The 18,013-nt window shown below is 41.9% G+C and overlaps 1 long non-coding RNA gene across 1 annotated transcript in view; it reads left to right on the forward strand.

Annotated features, from left to right (window-relative positions):
* The first annotated feature begins 297 nt into the window (after window positions 1-297).
* Window positions 298-18,013, forward strand: part of LOC124866123 — a 31,347-nt gene continuing 13,631 nt past the window's right edge. Inside the window, exon 1 of the long non-coding RNA XR_007037731.1 lies at window positions 298-428. This is a non-coding gene — a long non-coding RNA (uncharacterized LOC124866123). The remainder of the gene's footprint in view (window positions 429-18,013) is intronic.

The raw sequence follows: 18,013 nt of genomic DNA on the forward strand, positions 1-18,013 counted from the left end.
AAATCTCATCGCACTGCACTTTGAAATTTCTATACAGACATACGGGTACATCTAAAAAAAATAGAATATTGCATAAAAGTGCAATATTTTGTGCCAGTTAACTCAGAAAGGGAAACTCATATAGAATCATTACACATAGAGTGATATATTCCAAGTCTTTGTTTCTTGTAATTTTGATGATTATGGCTGACAGGTAAAGAAAACCCAAAATTCAGTGTCTCAGACAATTAAATTACTTTGAAAAAGTTCATTATTGGAATTTCATGGCGTCACACCCTAAATCAGCTAATTAACTCAAAACACCTGCAAAGGTTTCCTGAGCCTTTAAATGGCCTCTCACTCTGGGTCAGAAGGCTACACAATCACGGGGAAGACTGCTGACAAGACTGATGTCCAGAAGACAGTCATCAACACCCTTCACAAGGAAGGTAAGCCGCAAAATGTCATTGCTGAAGAAGCTGGTTGTTCAGAGTTATGTATCCAAGCATTTTAACAGAAAATTGAGTGAAATGAAGATATGTGGTAGGAAAAGGTGCACCAGCAACAGGGACAACTGCAGTCTTGAGAGGATTGTCAAGCAAAATTCATTCAAGAATTTGGGGTAGCTTCACAAGGAGTGGCCTGAGGCTGGAGTTGGTGTATCAATAGCCACAACACAGACGAATACTAGACAAATGTCGGATTCCTTGTATCAAGCCACTCCTGAACCAGAGACAATGCCAGAAGCATTTTACCTGGCTAGGAAGAAAAGGAACTGGACTGGTGTTCTCTGGTCCAAAGTCCTGTTTTCAGATTAAAGTAAATTCTGCATTTCATTTGTCTCCCAGAGTTCGGGGGACAAGTGGAGAGGCACAGAATCCATGTAGCTTTAAGTCCAGTGTGAAGTTTCTACAGTCAGTGTCATATCATCTGCTGGTGTTGGTCCACTGGGTTTTCTGAAGTCCACGGTCAATGCTTTGTGGAGATGCTGATTTTATTTTCCAGCAGGACTTGGCACCCGCCCACAATGCCAAAGGTACAAAAAGCTGGTTCAATGACGGTGTTCCTGTTCTTGATTGACCAGCAAACTGACCTGAACCCCATAGAAAATCTATGAACTGTTGTCAAGAGGAAGAAACAACAGACTCAACAAGGCTGACGAGCATTATAGAAGTGGACATACTTTTCAGAAGCCTGACATTTGTGTTTAAACCTTTTTTGATCGGTGTAATGTGATATTCTAATTTTCTAAAACTGCAATGGTCTGTGATAAAAATGCTCTGTATGAAAACAGTTAGCTCAAAACTATTCATACTCCTGACAGATACAGATTGAATGTAATCTTTTATTTTTCCAAATATTTTTTTGTGACTGGAAGTAATATTAATTGTTTTTAATATAAATTGTTGTTGTTGTTAATAGTTATTGTTTTGGGCTTGCCCAGCCAAAGTTTTGACTTGAATCTGATGGAGATTCTGCGGAGTGAGCTAAAGATAAGGGTGATGGCAAGGAGGCCTTCCAATTTCAGATAAATCTGCATAATGTTTTTTTTTTTGTATGGATTATTAAGAAAGATATAAATAAGGTGCAATAGACTTTTTTATTTAAAGGTACAAAACAGATTAATTCATTATTATTTTATTATCTTAAAAGAGGTGCCTGTCTGATTTCCTATCAGAAACTTCTTGATTGAATGAAAATTATCTTAAAATTAAAATAGCCAGGGGTGTGAAAAAATGTAGTCATTACTCTAATGTCTTGTAAAAATCAGAACTTGCCCATAAATATCATCATCATGTAACCGTTCCGCTTTGGTTACTCAAGTCCTTTTTTTTTTTCCAGGCAAAGAGATTCCATTTGTCCTTTAAAGTATAAAATGACATACTACAATTCTGGAATTAAATTTCAGATTTTTTTTAAAGTAGAAAATCAGAAAAAAAGCACCACCACCGGATCCAGACCCAATCCTAGTCCTTTCGTGGATGAAGAAGGTGGAACCCCTAGCAAAGGAACCCACATCATTACATGCTCTAGGCTCCGCCTTGTTACATCAGACCAAGCACAGACCTTAATGTGTCAGTAAATTTATGTCAGCTTAGAGTGGATTTAACTGGATTGGGCAGTGCAATCAGTGAGTGTGATGAAACCTAATTTTGTGAGCATGCAGCAATTAAACTTCGAATAAGGCATTTAATAAGCAGATTACATATTTTCTTTCTATGTTCCTGTAAGGAAACTTGGGTAACTTTTAAAAAAAAAACTCTTAACAATCACCTACTGGTAGTAACCAGGCCAGGAAATCTATTATTTAAATAAAATAAATGTCTTTTGGCTCCCTCTAGTGGTTCCAAAACCCTGGTTGACAAGTTCCTAACTGGTATTAACTACCAGCTCTACAGGTGCAATGGTCACCATCCTCTCTCTTGCTTCTTCCACAATAATCTGATTTCACAGCCATAATAATAAACCTCTTTCTGAGCTCTGATAGCAATAAATACAGTTAAGAACATCTTAAGGATCAAGGCAGGATCTGAGCACAAAAACATCAACTCCAAGACAGAAGCTTTTCTTTCTTCAGAGGCCTCACCAGCGTCTGCAGGTGGACCATTCGGAGTATTGTAGTGGGTTGTATTTCAGCATCATATGGTAGCTGTAAAGCTCTAGGCTGCAGTTGTGCAACAGTAGATTTTGGCTTGACTTGAATAACTATTAATAAGGGCCTAGGACAATTATTAACAAAGTTAGTAATATTTGTCAAACTTACCAAGTGAGGGCACCACCTGATTATCAGGAATTAACAGCCAGACAGTCTCTCAGTCTATAATACCACACCTCTCCTGCCTGATGAGGTGTGGTTTTATAGAACAGAGGACGGAGTGAATTCAAGCACACAAACGTAAAGTTATGCATATAACTACTGTTCCATGAAGGAGAGTAACGAAGTACAACACATCAGTACGGGATATCACGCTCTGCGTGTCTTGGATGAAGCCACCTCTAATCATGCCTCCTAGGTAAATGATATGAAGACGACAGGTGACAGGCCCCGCTTGCACAATATACCTGTCCGTCATCGTCGTCATTACTCAGTTCGATAGCCGCTATTCACTGAGCCCAGCTGATCAGAGGGGCAGCCATGTGTTGTACTTCGTTACTCTCCTTCAGGGAACAGTAGTTGTATTCATAACTTTACGTTCCCTTTCAGTCGATTCACTCAGTACAGCACATGAGTATGGGACATATGTAAACGCCCCGCAGAACAGCCATCAAACCTGGATCATGCACTGCATACTAGTGCAGCACTTCAGACCCAGCACCAAGAACAGAGTGAGCCACAGAAGGGGTTGTCACATCCAAATGATAAAACTTTACAAATGTGTGCAGCGAAGACCAGCTGGCTGCAGCACAAATGTCACTCATGAGCACCCCCCTAAATAGGCCCTAAATAGTGCCCAGGAGGTCGCTATGCCCGGAGTGAGCTCTCACACCACGTGGCATTGGGAGACCCCTGTTGCTGTAAGCTAGAGAAATAGCCTCCACAATCCAGTGGGAGAGTCTTTGTCTGGACAGAGCTTTCCCCCTTGCTGGGTTAGCAATACACACAAACAGCTGATCACACAACTTCACAGTCTGTGTATGTAAATGCGCAGTGCACGTAAAGGGCACAGGAAGTGTAACCTCCTTTGTTCCTCAGATGCAAAAGGAGGTGGACAAAAACTAGAAAGCTTCGTAGTCATGGAGCTGTAGTCCGAAGGTATAACCTTAGGAAGATAAGCTGCATTGGGTCGCAAGGTGACCTTGGAACCATCAGGTGAAAAGTGTATGCAGGTAGGATTTACAGACAAAGCATGGAGGTCTCCAACCTGCTTTGCAGTTGTCAGAGCAAGAAGCAGAGTAAGCTTATATGAAAGGAACTTCACATCTACTGACTCCAAAGGTTCAAATGGAGAGTCACAAAGAGCTTCTAGTACCAATGTGAGATCCCAGGAAGGAAAACTGGGTTTAATCAAAGGTCTGAGTCTACGAACCCCCTTTTAAGAAGCGTTCAGCCAGAGGATGAGCACCTGGTGTGACTCCATTAAAACCAATATGGTAGGCAGAAATGGCAGCCAAGTAGACCTTAATTGTGGAAAAGGAAATACCTTTATCCAGCAGATCCTGCAAAAACGTTAAAAGTTCCACCACGGAGCACTGAGCTTGTCCTCACACCACTGCTCAAAAGCCCGCCATTTATAAGCGTATAAGCATCTAGTGGAGGATGCTCTTGCATTCTGGATTGTTGCCACCACATCAGGGGGAGCCCTTTGGCTAACAAGCTGGACCTCTCAGCAGGTAAGCATGCAGCTTTCACAGCTCTGGGTGTGGATGAAATATCTCCCCCCCCCCTGCCTGAGTGAGGAGATCCTGGCAAACGGGGAGCTGCCACGGCTCTTCTGCCAGCAGGCTGATTATCTCGGAATATCATGACTTTGCAGGCCAACGGGGTGCTACCAAAATTAGGGACTTATATAATAATTCATTTGGAGGCACTGATGGGACTTTATTGCAGTCTCAGTAGGTGGGTTGTTATGCTTTGAGTATCCTGGCTTCTCAAGGCCCAGCATAAGATTTTTTGCTTTCAGTAACATAAGTCACAGTGTCAAAACAGCAAGTGGTCACGAAAAGATCAAAATCCCACATAGAACTAGTAAAATCTCATTGGAATAAAATCAACTTCATCAGGGTTGTTCTCTGCTTTAGCATAATCCTGTTGTTTGTTCTATTTCGTATAGGCTTCGCCCTTTAAGGCTATCGCTAGTGGGTTTATCCCTTCGCGCGCAGCGCAGCACTGAAAACTTTAGTCCACGCCCACCTGCTGTGTGAGCCCCACCCCCCCCATCCCGGTCCGTATAAATTACGGTGAGACCGGACTAACGGCTCCCATTTTTCTTCAGCGAACAGCTTAACAGCGCTATAACAAGAAGAACTCATGTGCTGTACTGAGTGAATCGACTGAAAGGGAACTTGAAGTTATGAATACAACTACTGTTCCCTGAAGGAGAGTAACGAAGTACAACACATGGCTGCCCCTCTGATCAGCTGGGCTCAGTGAATAGCGGCTATCGAACTGAGTAATGACGACGATGACGGACAGGTATATTGTGCAAGCGGGGCCTGTCACCTGTCGTCATCACATCATTTGCATAGGAGGCGTGATTAGAGGTGGCTTCATCCAATACTCATGTGTTGTACTTCGTTACTCTCCTTCATGGAACAGTAGTTATATGCATAACTTTACGTTTCTGCCTGCGAAGGAACATACACAAAGTCAGCTTAGAGACAAGGAACGAAGCATTGCTTAGAAGTGGCTGAGCTTGTTACCACTGTAGACAAACACTCTGGCATCAAAGTGCTTGCAGCCTCCTGCTGAAATACTTCTCCATGCAATCAGCAGATCAGTTGCACCTGTCACCCAGCACACCTGAGAAACTCCAGCACCATCTGGAAACTGAAAACAAAGTTGCACACAAAAAACAAATACACACACTCTAACCCAGACCCTGACACTCTGGTCCATAAACAAAACAAAAAAATCATGTCAGAGAATTTAAGTACACCCTTTCGTCAAACTTTTTGACAGGTGGGCGGGACTTCCGGTGAGGGCGGGACTTCCGGTGGGGGCCATGTGGGCGCCATGTGGTTGCCATGTGGGCAGGGGGGTGTGTCCAAGGGGCGTAACAGTGGATGTTGATTGGTTGTCGTCATTAGGGGCAATACCTTAAATGAGTCAATTAAAACACAGGGGTGTGTTTGTTATAAATAGAACAAGACAAATATGGTATTATCGGAAACTGTTTGGCATCAGCACCAATTAAAAATAGAGGGGGTGTGTTTGTAAGCATCGTTAAACCTTGAATAACCCAATGAAAACAATAGGGCGTGCCTTAGTGTTTACTTTAAATACAGAGATAAAACTCTGCACTTTACATGCAGCATTCGTTGGAAAAAAAGAACACCCGTTCAACAATGGCTAGAGTTAAGAGAGTTTATCGTCAAGCGGAGGAGAAACGCAACGCGTGCCAAGATGATGATGATGAACAAGCAACTGCATCATATACTTCCTCAACGGAGATACCTATCGGAATTCCCGTCGTGACATACTCTACCGATGATGAGGATCCAAAATCAACTTCAACAACCATGGTTGAAAATCAGACCTCGGTTCGGCCAAGAGGTATGTCAGTTCTGTGCGAAACCCCAGTGACCGTCTACCAGTATTCATCCCGTGAATTGAATGCTCCTAAGAAATCAACATACTACATCTGCAGGGTACAAAGACCCCCGTTCAAGACTCTGCAGGAAGAATGGTCTTTGGAGCCATATGGCCTGGTTGGCAGCTGGGGTTATATTTTCATGTATGAAATAGGAGAGCTTTGCCTGTATCAATTGGATCAAGATTAGGTATTTAATGGATCACTGGCTCTGTGTACACTCACCCACAGCGACTGGGCTGTGTTAAAGCTTGCAATCCCGCACCTTAATGATAGCCCTGAAACAGTCTCAAGGCAGGAGAGGGAGGAAGAAGAAGAAGAAGAAAATGAACTGTCTCCTCGACCTGTAAAACGGGCGAGAATGTTTCATATACCATCCGATGTTGAAATAGCTGAGAGAGAACCTCTCTTTAGCGCAGTGTGGGTGTCAAAAACCACAGCAAATGGCCGCTGGTCTTTTCGGGCAAGAAGACGCAGGAACAACCGGACGAGTCCCTCAGATCTGTTTGTGTTGGAGGCTTTCAATCAAGACTGCGGCGTATTCAAGACAATGCTGGCTCTGCCGTTTGAAGCTTGGGCAGAGAAGATGAGTGAAATTGGACATCGTCTTTCCGACCTTTTCCAAAAGTCACGAAGTTGGATTGATGTCATGTAAGTGAAAAAAAGGCTGACGTTTCCTGTTTTACGTTTAGAACGAACCCTCTTCTGAGGACACGCCCCTTCCTATGATATATATACGGGGGGGATAACTGCAAGCTCACAGACACTGAGAATCGTATCATGAGAATGAGTGGACCGACACCATACAGGGATCTCTACAACCACCGAGCAGAGATCCACTTCTCTCCTGAGCACGATGAAAGCTTCAACATTGGACCATATCATCCGCCTTCCCCTGACCTCTTCTCACCATCCACCTCAACATCCTCATTCTCAGAGAACCACTTCAGTCCTGCATCACCTACAGGATACAACATGAAATATCTACCGCTTTCTCCAGACCTCTGCTCACCATCACCGCTATTCATGGCTGAGTCTGTAGACGCGAATGTCCTGCCTGAAGACATGAAGGTGGTCGTGGAGGAGGAGGTAGCCACCGGCTACTCACCCTCTACCGAAGCCCCTACACAAACCCTGGAACCGATGGAGGACCCTCAGCCTTCAGCAGAGGATGAGAGTAACCAGGAGGACGAAATTGACGGTTGGTTCTCAACCACCCTCATCAATACGGTGAAAACAGCGATACTTCATTTATTCAACATAACCTCTTTGAACTATCTCAGAGAAACCTGCTATGGATGTATAACGAACCACCCAAGCCAGCGTCAACACCATTGCCTGGAGGTACTGGGGGAGGATTATTACCAAGTCAACTTTCAACGCATCGTACGACGACTCGTAACCCCCAAACTCATTCCTGCTATTCAGAATCTTCTGGTACTTCGAAGCATACAAGCGGATGACTTCAGAGTGAAGACGATTGCCAAGACGGTTTTATATGAACTGAAATCGGTACAAGGCATCCACAGTGCAATAGCGCACGTTTATGATCGCATGGTCGATGAGAAACATCTCAAACAACTTAACTCTGTTTCAGAGTGCTATGGACTGACAAACTGATCTCACATGTTTGATGACTTGTTGTTGTATCATTTTTTTTTTTTTTTTGTATTCCAGTACTTTAGTTAATCTGCATTATATGATTTTTCTTCTTTTTTCTTTTTACTATTAAATACAATTAAAGTAGGAACATAGTAACCTTTCCCAAAAGTGTTGTTTAAAAAGCTAGTAGTGTTTGAATTCATCTGCATTTTATCTGATTTTGTTTTCTGGTTGTTTTTTGTTTATATTAAATAAAAAAAAAATAATAAATAAAAAATAAGGATAAATCTACCCTCCTGTGTGTTTTTTCTCATTATTTAACAAGTAATCGGCAGAGTGAGCATAAGCCAGAGATGGCAGGAAGACGGCTGATGAAGAAAGTATATTATAGCCCTTCAAATCCGGGAAGTTTTGGGGGTGTAGATAGGCTGAGGAGGGTTATGCAAGATGAAACGGGAAAGAAGGTTGCGGTTGAAAAAGTTAAAGATTTTTTATCAGGAGAAGATACCTATACTCTACATAAACCTGCAAGAATAAAGTTCCCGAGAAACAGAGTTTTTGTCACCAGACCATTGAGGCAGTTCCAGGCTGATCTCTGTGACATGCAAGCTCTGGCCATGGAAAATGATGGTTATAATTATTTATTAACAGTCATTGACATCTTTTCAAAAAGGGCGTATGTACGAGTTTTGAAGAGGAAAACAGCCGCTGAGGTGGTAAAGGCATTTGAATCAGTTTTTACAGAAAGTCAGATCCCCAAAAAACTTCAGACTGATGCCGGTAAAGAATTTTTTAACAAGAAATTTAAAGTTTTAATGGAGAAACACGGTATTGAACATTTTGCCACAGCGAGTGAAGCAAAAGCTTCAGTGGTCGAGAGATTTAACCGCACATTAAAAACAAGGATGTGGAGATATTTTACAGCTAACAATACCCGGCGGTACGTCGATGTACTGCAAAACCTAGCTAGAAGCTACAACCATTCCTACCACTCCAGCATTAAAATGAGCCCTATGGAAGTGACCCCAGAAAATGCCTTTCAAGTGTTTCAGAATCTGTATGATGTCAAGTCCAACAGATATTGCAAGGACTCAGTGACAACGTTTAAACAAGGGGATCTTGTCAGAATATCCAAGGTCCGTGGAGTGTTTGACAAAAAATACGAACAGAGTTTTACGGATGAAGTGTTTACAGTGTATGAGCGGATACCCCGATCTCCTCCTGTATACAAACTCAAAGATTTGGATGGAGAACCTATCGAGGGTTCCTTTTACGCTGAGGAACTTCAAAAAGTAAAAATATTTAACGACAAGATGTATCAAGTGGAAAAAATATTAAAACGACGTACGGTCAAGGGAGTCAAACAGGTTTTTGTAAGCTGGAAAAACTGGCCTGAGAAATTCAACAGTTGGATCAAGTTTGATGAACTTCGAAACGTATAAAAAAGGTTTGCACTAAACCTCACAGTTGACACAGCATCATGAACCGTCAGGTAGAGGATGATGGCTTTTACGTTACTCTTCCATCTAATGCTAGCATGGAAGTGTTTAAAAATAATACCAGTTCAAGTTTCCGTGTAAATTTAGCTCAACATATTGATTTAGAAGGCCAATGGATGGTTGCATTAGCCGAGATTTCATACCCTCATACATGGCATAATTTACCGGATTATGATGCCTACTTTGAATGGAGGAAGGTTGGTGATGTGGAGATCAATACGCAAAGGATCAGAAGTGGCTACTATAACAGCGTTGTTCAACTCGAGACAGAGATGGAAATGTTTTTCAAAAAATTTAAATCGGGTTTACGGATTAAATTCAGCAAAGTTCAAAAGAGATTTGCATTTCAAGCAAATAGTCCGTATGAAATACGCTTCTTCAACACTCTAGCTTATATGATGGGCGTGAAACCAGGGGAATGGATTCATGTTTCTGAACCAAAACTGGCTCCTTTTCCGGCGGATATAAAGGCTGGTTTCTATCACCTATACTGTTACAGCGACGTGGTCAGCCCACAAATAGTAGGCGACACTTTTGCACCTTTACTGCGGACCGTCAAAGTACAAGGCACATTCAGTGATATGATTACTCAGACGTTTAACCCCGCCCACTACCTTCCAGTCTCCAGAAGACATATTGAAAATATCAATACAGAAATTAAATCGGACCAAAACGTTCCTGTAAATTTCGTCTATGGAAAGACCGTCATAAGACTACACTTCAGACCGGTGATATCACAACGTAGCCTGAGATAAATTTTATTTGTATAAACTATTCCAGAGATATGTATATAACCTCTAAGATTGATTGGTTATCATTCATATTACGCTGGTCATTCAACACAGCATCAAGCAGGCAAGAGAGAACATGGCACATCTAAGTCTGAGACGTGATCCAAATCGCTTTGTAAATTACTATGTAAGTCAATCAGGCGGTAATCTGCCAGGGTTTTATGGGGCCCCGGTCATGTACGGACACGGAATTGGATCATTATTTTCAAAATTATTCCGCTTCGTATCCCCTCTGGTTAAAAAAGGATTTGCAATTGCAAAACCCCATCTTAAAACGGCTGCATCAAATATCGCTTCGGATGTCATCGGTAGAGCCGTGAGTAAAATGAGTGGTTCTACACACACCGAAGGTCAAGAAGGTTCAGGAATTATGATTTTATCCCAAAGACCCAGAACAAGACCCCCTGGTGATCGTTTAAGGACGGTTAAAAAACAACGACAAATGCGAAAAAGGAGATCAGTCGCAGCTGACAAACGAAGAGGAAGGAAGTCATCCGCAAGTTTTGATATATTTAAATAATGGCTCTTTTACTTAACAAATCATCAGAGTGCACGCTGGCAGAGTTGGACTTATTTTCTGCCCCGATGACGCAGCTATCGATCGAAGATAAAATTTACACCGAGATCCAGCCTTTATCAGCAATCACTGATGGAGGGCCGATCGAGTTTTTCATTCCGGGAGACGGAGAAAAGTATCTGGATCTCAACGATACGCTGTTGCATCTCAGAGTGAAAATTACTAACGAGAATGGAACAAACCTGCCAGATGATGCACCTGTAGGGCTCATCAACTACCCGTTAAACACCATCTTCAGTCAGTGTGACGTCACTCTCGGAGATCGAATGATTTCACAATCCAGCGCTACACATCCCTATAGAGCCATGATTGAGACATTGTTAAACTTTTCTGAGGATTCTTTAAAAACCCAGTTTAGCTCCGGTCTTTTTTATAAAGACACTGCAGGTGCTCTGAACTCTATTGTTACAACTAACGGCCCTAACCAAGGTCTTAACAGCAGAGCAGGCTTTACGGCAAATTCCAGGGAGGTACATCTCCTAGGCCCCCTGCATGCAGACATATTTTTCTGCGAGAGACTTCTTTTAAACTCTGTTGACCTTAAAATTAAACTTACAAGAGCCAACGATGCCTTTTGTCTCATGGCCGCAAGAGACTCCACTTACAAACTCAGGATATTAGGAGCATCTCTTTTTATCAAAAAAGTTACTGTCTCTCCAGCTGTACGACTGGGGCACGCTTCAGCTTTAATGAAAGCAAATGCTCTGTATCCACTTTCACGTGTGAATGTAAAAACATATTCCATCCCTGAAAATTCAAGGGTATGCAACCAAGAGAATCTTTTCTTAGGCATCTTTCCCAAGTATGTGGTGATTGCGTTACTGGATCATGACGCTTTTACAGGAACACGCAATCTCAATCCGTTTGACTTTAATCATTTTGATATGGAATATTTAGCTTTGTGTAAGGATGGCAGACAAATTCCTGCTAAAGCCTTCCAGCCCAATTTTAACCAAGGTCATTCAGTGAGAGAGTATTACAACTTGTTTACGGCTACAGGACGACATCTAAAAGATCTTCCACTGAGTATAACACGTCAGGAATTTAATCAAGGATACTCTCTATTCACATTTAATCTTAACCCGGGCGAGGACACAGATGCTCTATCTCCAGTTTCCAGTGGGAATTTAAGATTGGAAATGCGCTTCAGAAACCCGTTGCCATATACCACCACGCTGATCATCTACGCTTGTTATGACTCTATTTTAGAGATTGATTCAAAGAGGCGTGTGCTGGTGGATTATTATTAATCTAATCAGGCATGAATAATCATGAAATTGAGAGCCTGATGCGTCATCTGCTGGGAGATTTGTTTTGCGGTGTGTGGCCGTGCGACCAGCTGCCGCTGCTAGCTGACAAATTCCCAGGGCCGGCCTACTTTATCGTGAATACACATCCTTCACACATGCCGGGGGAACACTGGCTAGCTCTGACATTGGATGAGAATGGTCAATCCAGCTTTTTTGACTCTTATGGATTCTCTCCGGATTTCGAGTTCTACCCGTCAAGCATCGTAACATTTTTAGAAGACAGATCCTCAAAAATATTGTATCATAATAATCAGCTTCAAAACACTCTGTCCACTGTGTGCGGTCACCATTGCATTTCTTGTCTATGTCATAGAGCGTGCGGATTATCAATGCAGCAAGTGTTGTCGAAATACACCGGAGATGTGATTAAGAATGATTTAATGGTATCTAACTTTGTGAAAAAATATCAGAAATGTGTCATTAATCAAAGTTGTACATTTTATACTCACGGAACATGCTCTTTGGAGATATTTATGGATTGTTATGGAATTTAAATTATCTTATTTTTTTTTCATTGTTTGTTTTTTTTCTTTCTTATGATTTAATATTTGTGTAATGACATCATATGTTAGTGTGTGAAGTAGAGAACGAAGTTAGACTTGAAAAATATAATCAATAAATATTTTATTGAATAAAAGAAATAGACTACATGTTTCATTTTTCTTATAACGGTTTATGGTGAAAATGTAATCCATCGGGGTGGTAGTGTCGTCTTACGAAGAGACCTTTTTGATCTCCCATCAGCATTTTTTGGATCTTCCAGCTCAGATCTCGACCAGTAGGGAGAATGAGTTATCTGCCTTCTTCTTCTTTTTCTTCTCTGCTTAACGCTGGGGGGTGTACCCCCATTTTCAATAGATGTACCCTCTGTTTTGAAACGTCTATATTCTTCACGAGCATAAGGGTTAATGACTGAAGATATAGGGATGTTTACTTCTGACATGGAGTGTAGAAAATCAGACCATCCTCGGGTTTGTGATGCTCCAGATTTTTTAAACGGAAGCATGAGATTTTTCAACAAATCAATCATGTTGGGACCCTTTTATAACATTTCCTTTAAATACAAATTCACCTCGTGAAGTTCAACTCTCACTTCTTTCGGATAATTTCTTCAAAATGTACTCGGCATTTTTACGATTGTGTTTAGGAAGGCTTTTCAGTACTTCCGTAAGAACCTGATCCTTAGGGGCCTCGTCCTGCCCTGGGCCTTGTTTTTCTTGGGACCGCTCATGTTCAGGAACCTCTGTGTCACGCTGCAGCGTTAAACTGACCCGCTGTTTTTCTTCTTTGACACCTTGCTTAAGTAAAGTCAGATACCTCTGGAGAAGAGCATCGTATCTCTTGATTTTTTCATAAGAAGTCAAACCCGGCTCGTTTAATATCGCTCTCATTTCAGCATCCAAATTCTCCTCCGCCGTCTGTCTGATGGACGTGTCTGACTGGGTCAGACGCTTGAATTGATGAGGTGAAATGAGAAACATCTTCTGCGATGTTCTGAGAGACATTATCTCCTGATGATTCCACCCACTAGATCACCGATCAAGGGTGCAAGAGCCGTTAAGATGGGGAGAATAAAACCACCTCGTTGCTTTTTGAGAGCCAACTGTTTAGTTTTTATCCCGGTTCTTTTATCACCCAACAATCTGATGATATTTCTTTGTTTCTTCAATTGTCGGTGTTGAGAGGGTGATAGTTTAATGTTACCTTTTAGGATATTCAGTGCAATCTCGCACAGAGCCTGAATAAAGTCGGGAGAGCAGTGTGCGAGAATATCTTTACGTTTCTGTGGACAGGCCTGGTACAAAGCTCTGAATAATGGTACATTCCTTTTTATACGCGCAGACATGATGACTTACTTTGTTCTGGGTACGTACACAGCAGGCCACTGCTGAGGAAGTATCCCCGTTCTCAGTCTGAAATGTTCTGGGCAGGTAGGCGTAAAATCGATGATTAAATATCCATGAGCTTCTCTCGTTGCGTCTTCAAAACTCTCCAAGAAGAGACCCTTTTGAGATGGAAACATTTGGCGGGCCAGTATATTCAGCTGGAGTTTATCTCTTGGGTTCTTAAACAACATCATATAATTACAGTTCAAACTAATAGTGCGACTGAACTTCCCCTGATGAAAAACATTCTGAGTCAACATCATAACACTCATATTACGATGGTGACGAAACTGGGTAAAGACCTTCATCACGTTTTCATCATCTGAGGCTTGAGCGATAACATCGTCTAGAATAATCAGATGATTCTGATCAGGAGGAAACAGGTTTTCATCTTCAAAAGAATGAGGCAATCCTTCCACAAAGGTAATATTTTTATTCATCTTCTGCAATTCAGCATACATGGGTTGAAAAGATGTGTAAATCCATACAATATTTTCTGGAACAATATCCATGACATGATTACAGTTTTGTAAAATACTTTTTACAAAGAAAGTTTTCCCGCAGCCGCTGGGTCCAACTATCATACATGAGAAAGGGGCTCTAAATCTAGGATCAAAATCAATCTCCTGTAAATCCATGTGACTTTTTATTTTATTTCTTCTTCAACTCTAATAACCGAAAGGCAGAGTTGTCCCGTCAGAAAAAAGACGTCTCTTATCATACACCAGTCAAACCTTTTTAAGAAATGTCGCGTTTGTCAAACGGAATCTCTTTTTATCCCTCCTGATCGTGTGCTGAGGGATTTCAATGACACCCTCACTTGACCCCTGTAAGTAGCCCTCGACCAGCCCTTTGATGCTGTCAAAATTGACCCTCTCGCTGCATTCATGCGTCTGAGTGATGCCTTTAGCACGTATCATTACATTTTTACGGTTTTTGGTCTGGTATGCATAACTCTTGGGTCCTGTCGATGCAAACTCCGAAATGCTGTCACCATCTAACTCGTCAGTAAGATCACCCAGATAATTCCCCAATTCCAGAGGAGTTTCACCACTTTTTGTCACATAAATCAAACTGTCCGTGTCAATATAAATCAATCTGTCCTGTAACTTCTCCATGCTGCTGAGAAGTTTTAAACGTGCATAAGCGGTGGTGAATGCTGCAATAAACACATTATTTGTCTTACTTGGTGGATATATGACACGTTTGCTGTAGTTCCACTGCACTACACACATTTCAGGGTTGAAAAAATGAAAATAGTTAACCATGTATTTACTCGAGAACATGAAGCGGAAAAAGTCTTCAGGGTTAGTGATGACTGTGGTCTGAGACAGATCACTTCTTTGCGCAAATTTCCCCCAAAAACTGTTTAAACACAATTTTGCAACCTGCCTTTTGGCAGGATTCATCTCGATTTTCTCAGGGTCTAATTGGATGCCCTGATGCAGTTTGTAGTCGCTTATATACTTTGACTTACTCTCCTGATCCACTGCTTCAGACGGATAGCCTGAAGCCTCCTGCTTACCCTTTAAAAAGCAATGAATGTATAACCTTTAAAGATTGTATCACTTCTCTTTTCAAAATGCCACACCTCTGTGATTTTAGCAAGACGATAACTACACTCCAACGCTTTACAGAGTTCTACACTCGCCCATACTCCCATCAAAGCTCTTTCTTGATCATTATGCATGCAGGGACCTGACTGGTTATTTAATTCAGCGCATGAGCGGCAGAGAGTGAACACAAGTTTACCTTGGGATGTTCTGTAAGGTAAAACAGGGAACAACAGGTTACGTGGTGGGTAGACCACAGCTTTGATTATACCGAAGTAGCTGCTGGGGTCATCAAAATCTTTGTAAATGATGGTGGGGTGTCCGAGGGGGAAAACGCAGTTGGCGTTTACATAAGGGTACAGAGATATGTAATCCACATAGTGTACAGTTTCATCCGGTTCCGCTGTGTACCTCAACTTCATAGGACAGGTGCGTCCACCATACAGCGCATCCCGGGGGGATAGCGGTTCGGGTGCATTAACTTTCTCAAGAAAGCTGATCACCCCTGGGTCTGATTTTTTCATTTCAATCCACTCATGCTCCCATATGACTTCGAGACGAAGGCCGTACACAGTTTGTAACACCTTGCTTCTCTCAACAGTGGCTGCGTAAAACTGTTCAAATGCGACCCCTCTCAACGGACACTTGTCATGAGGCATGTAACACTTTTTACAGCCGTGGAAAAAACAGCCGTAAAATTCAAACGCAACTTTGACACCGTTAATCTCTGCATACCCATCCACTGAATATGGCCCGATTTTCTTTTCACCCCTATTTAATGCATGCTCGATAAATATGGCTCTGCTGTCTGCAATCCAGCCGAGCCATTGAATGGACGCGCTGGAGAACGTTTTACTGCTACGTCTGTAGTCCAGAGGTGATGGAATGGCTAAGGTTTGAGGAGGAAGGAAATTGGTTACAAAAACCTTCATGCAGGCTGATGCTATTGCGATACTTTTAAACGGATCCACACTTGTCTCCTTAAAGAACTCGTCTCTGAATTTTAAGCATCCTTGAAAAAGAATTTCAACGTCATTTTTACAATAACGAATTGCTTCTTTCTTAAAGTCAAAGACCTCTTTGCTCGCTTCTCTGTACCAGCTGCTAAACACCTGTTGTTCTTGAAGACTCATGCGTTCTACAGCGTAGCAGGATGGAGGAGGAAAAGCCCCCACATACTGGAGATGTTGTTCAGAGGAAAATAGGTGGGGAAAAAAAACCTTGCTTTGATCGGTAAAGCCTAACGCTTTCGGCATGGCACTAAGCTTCATGCACATGAAGGACAGGCTATCAATGTATTTTAACCTGTAATCAGGGTCGGTTAAACAGAGAAGTTTACTCCCTACCATGATGATATGAGGTTTAATGCCTAACTGCAGCATTGCTGTGAGAATCAGGTAACCATCGTACCCCCGCGCATTGTGCGCTATTAAGGTGTAACCTTTGTACATTGGCCTCCTGAAATGCAGGAGAAATTTTTGGGTGCAATTCAGTCCATAAGCGTACCATTCATCACCTTTCAACGTTTTAGCACAGACCAGAAAGGGGGTATGCACGCCGCTCTCATTGACGAGGCATTCGAAATCATAAAAAATCAGTTTATCATCAAGCTGATTAATTGCACTGCAAGGCTGAATGTAACACTTATGATCATCGCATGTAATGTCTAGGCTGGGGGTTACATTTTCACCGCAAATACTGCATTTTACATTACACACGTGTGGTTTATTCGGTTTACTGATTGGAATAACGTATATCCGTTTGCATACTTTACACAGTTTTACCAACTCACAGTCACTCATAGGCCTTTCAGCACTATTTCTGATGCGCGGTTCCCTGTGTCTGCTGAAACATGAAGAATTACGACAGATTCTTTGACAGCCTGCACAGCTTACAGGATTGCTAATCTCTTGCATACATTTATATGTTCGACACACTGGACAATAACCTTCACAATGGTGTGTATTGGCATTCTGATAGCTGGCGTAACAGTAATTACAAATATATCTGCACCCCATAAAACCTTTGAGATTTTTTATCCCATAGTAATGACCTTGAAATAACAGCAAAAACAGAGGGTTTGAACGATTAGGGAAACTGGTCTCAAATTTACACAGAGCAGTAGAGCCCGTGGTTCTGTGAAACACTACAATTTTTCTCTTCAGAATGGTTTCAAATTTACCAATATCACTAAAAGTAACTGCTGTTTGCTCGTCAAGGCCTGCCTGATGCTGCCATCTCCTCCCCAGTTCTACAGCACGGTGATCCGTGAGCTCAGGATCAGAGACGTGTGCGAGGCTGATTGCAAAACATAACTGATTACCGGTATTGTTTATAATATACAAATGACGCATTTTCTTATTAAACAGTTCACAGTCTAACGTTCCTGCAGCTTTACGCTTAGAACCTCCTGCTGGGTCATTAACAACCTGAAGAACAAATTCCATGTTATTATCTACAGGTATATTTGCATTCGATTGTACTAAATCGTCGAGGAAGTTTTCGAAAGCAGGCAGGATCATATTTCCATCATCTGTAACAGTAAATGTGACGTGACGATTGAGA

This window comes from Girardinichthys multiradiatus, chromosome 3, assembly GCF_021462225.1.
Source record: "Girardinichthys multiradiatus isolate DD_20200921_A chromosome 3, DD_fGirMul_XY1, whole genome shotgun sequence".
NCBI lineage: Eukaryota > Metazoa > Chordata > Actinopteri > Cyprinodontiformes > Goodeidae > Girardinichthys > Girardinichthys multiradiatus.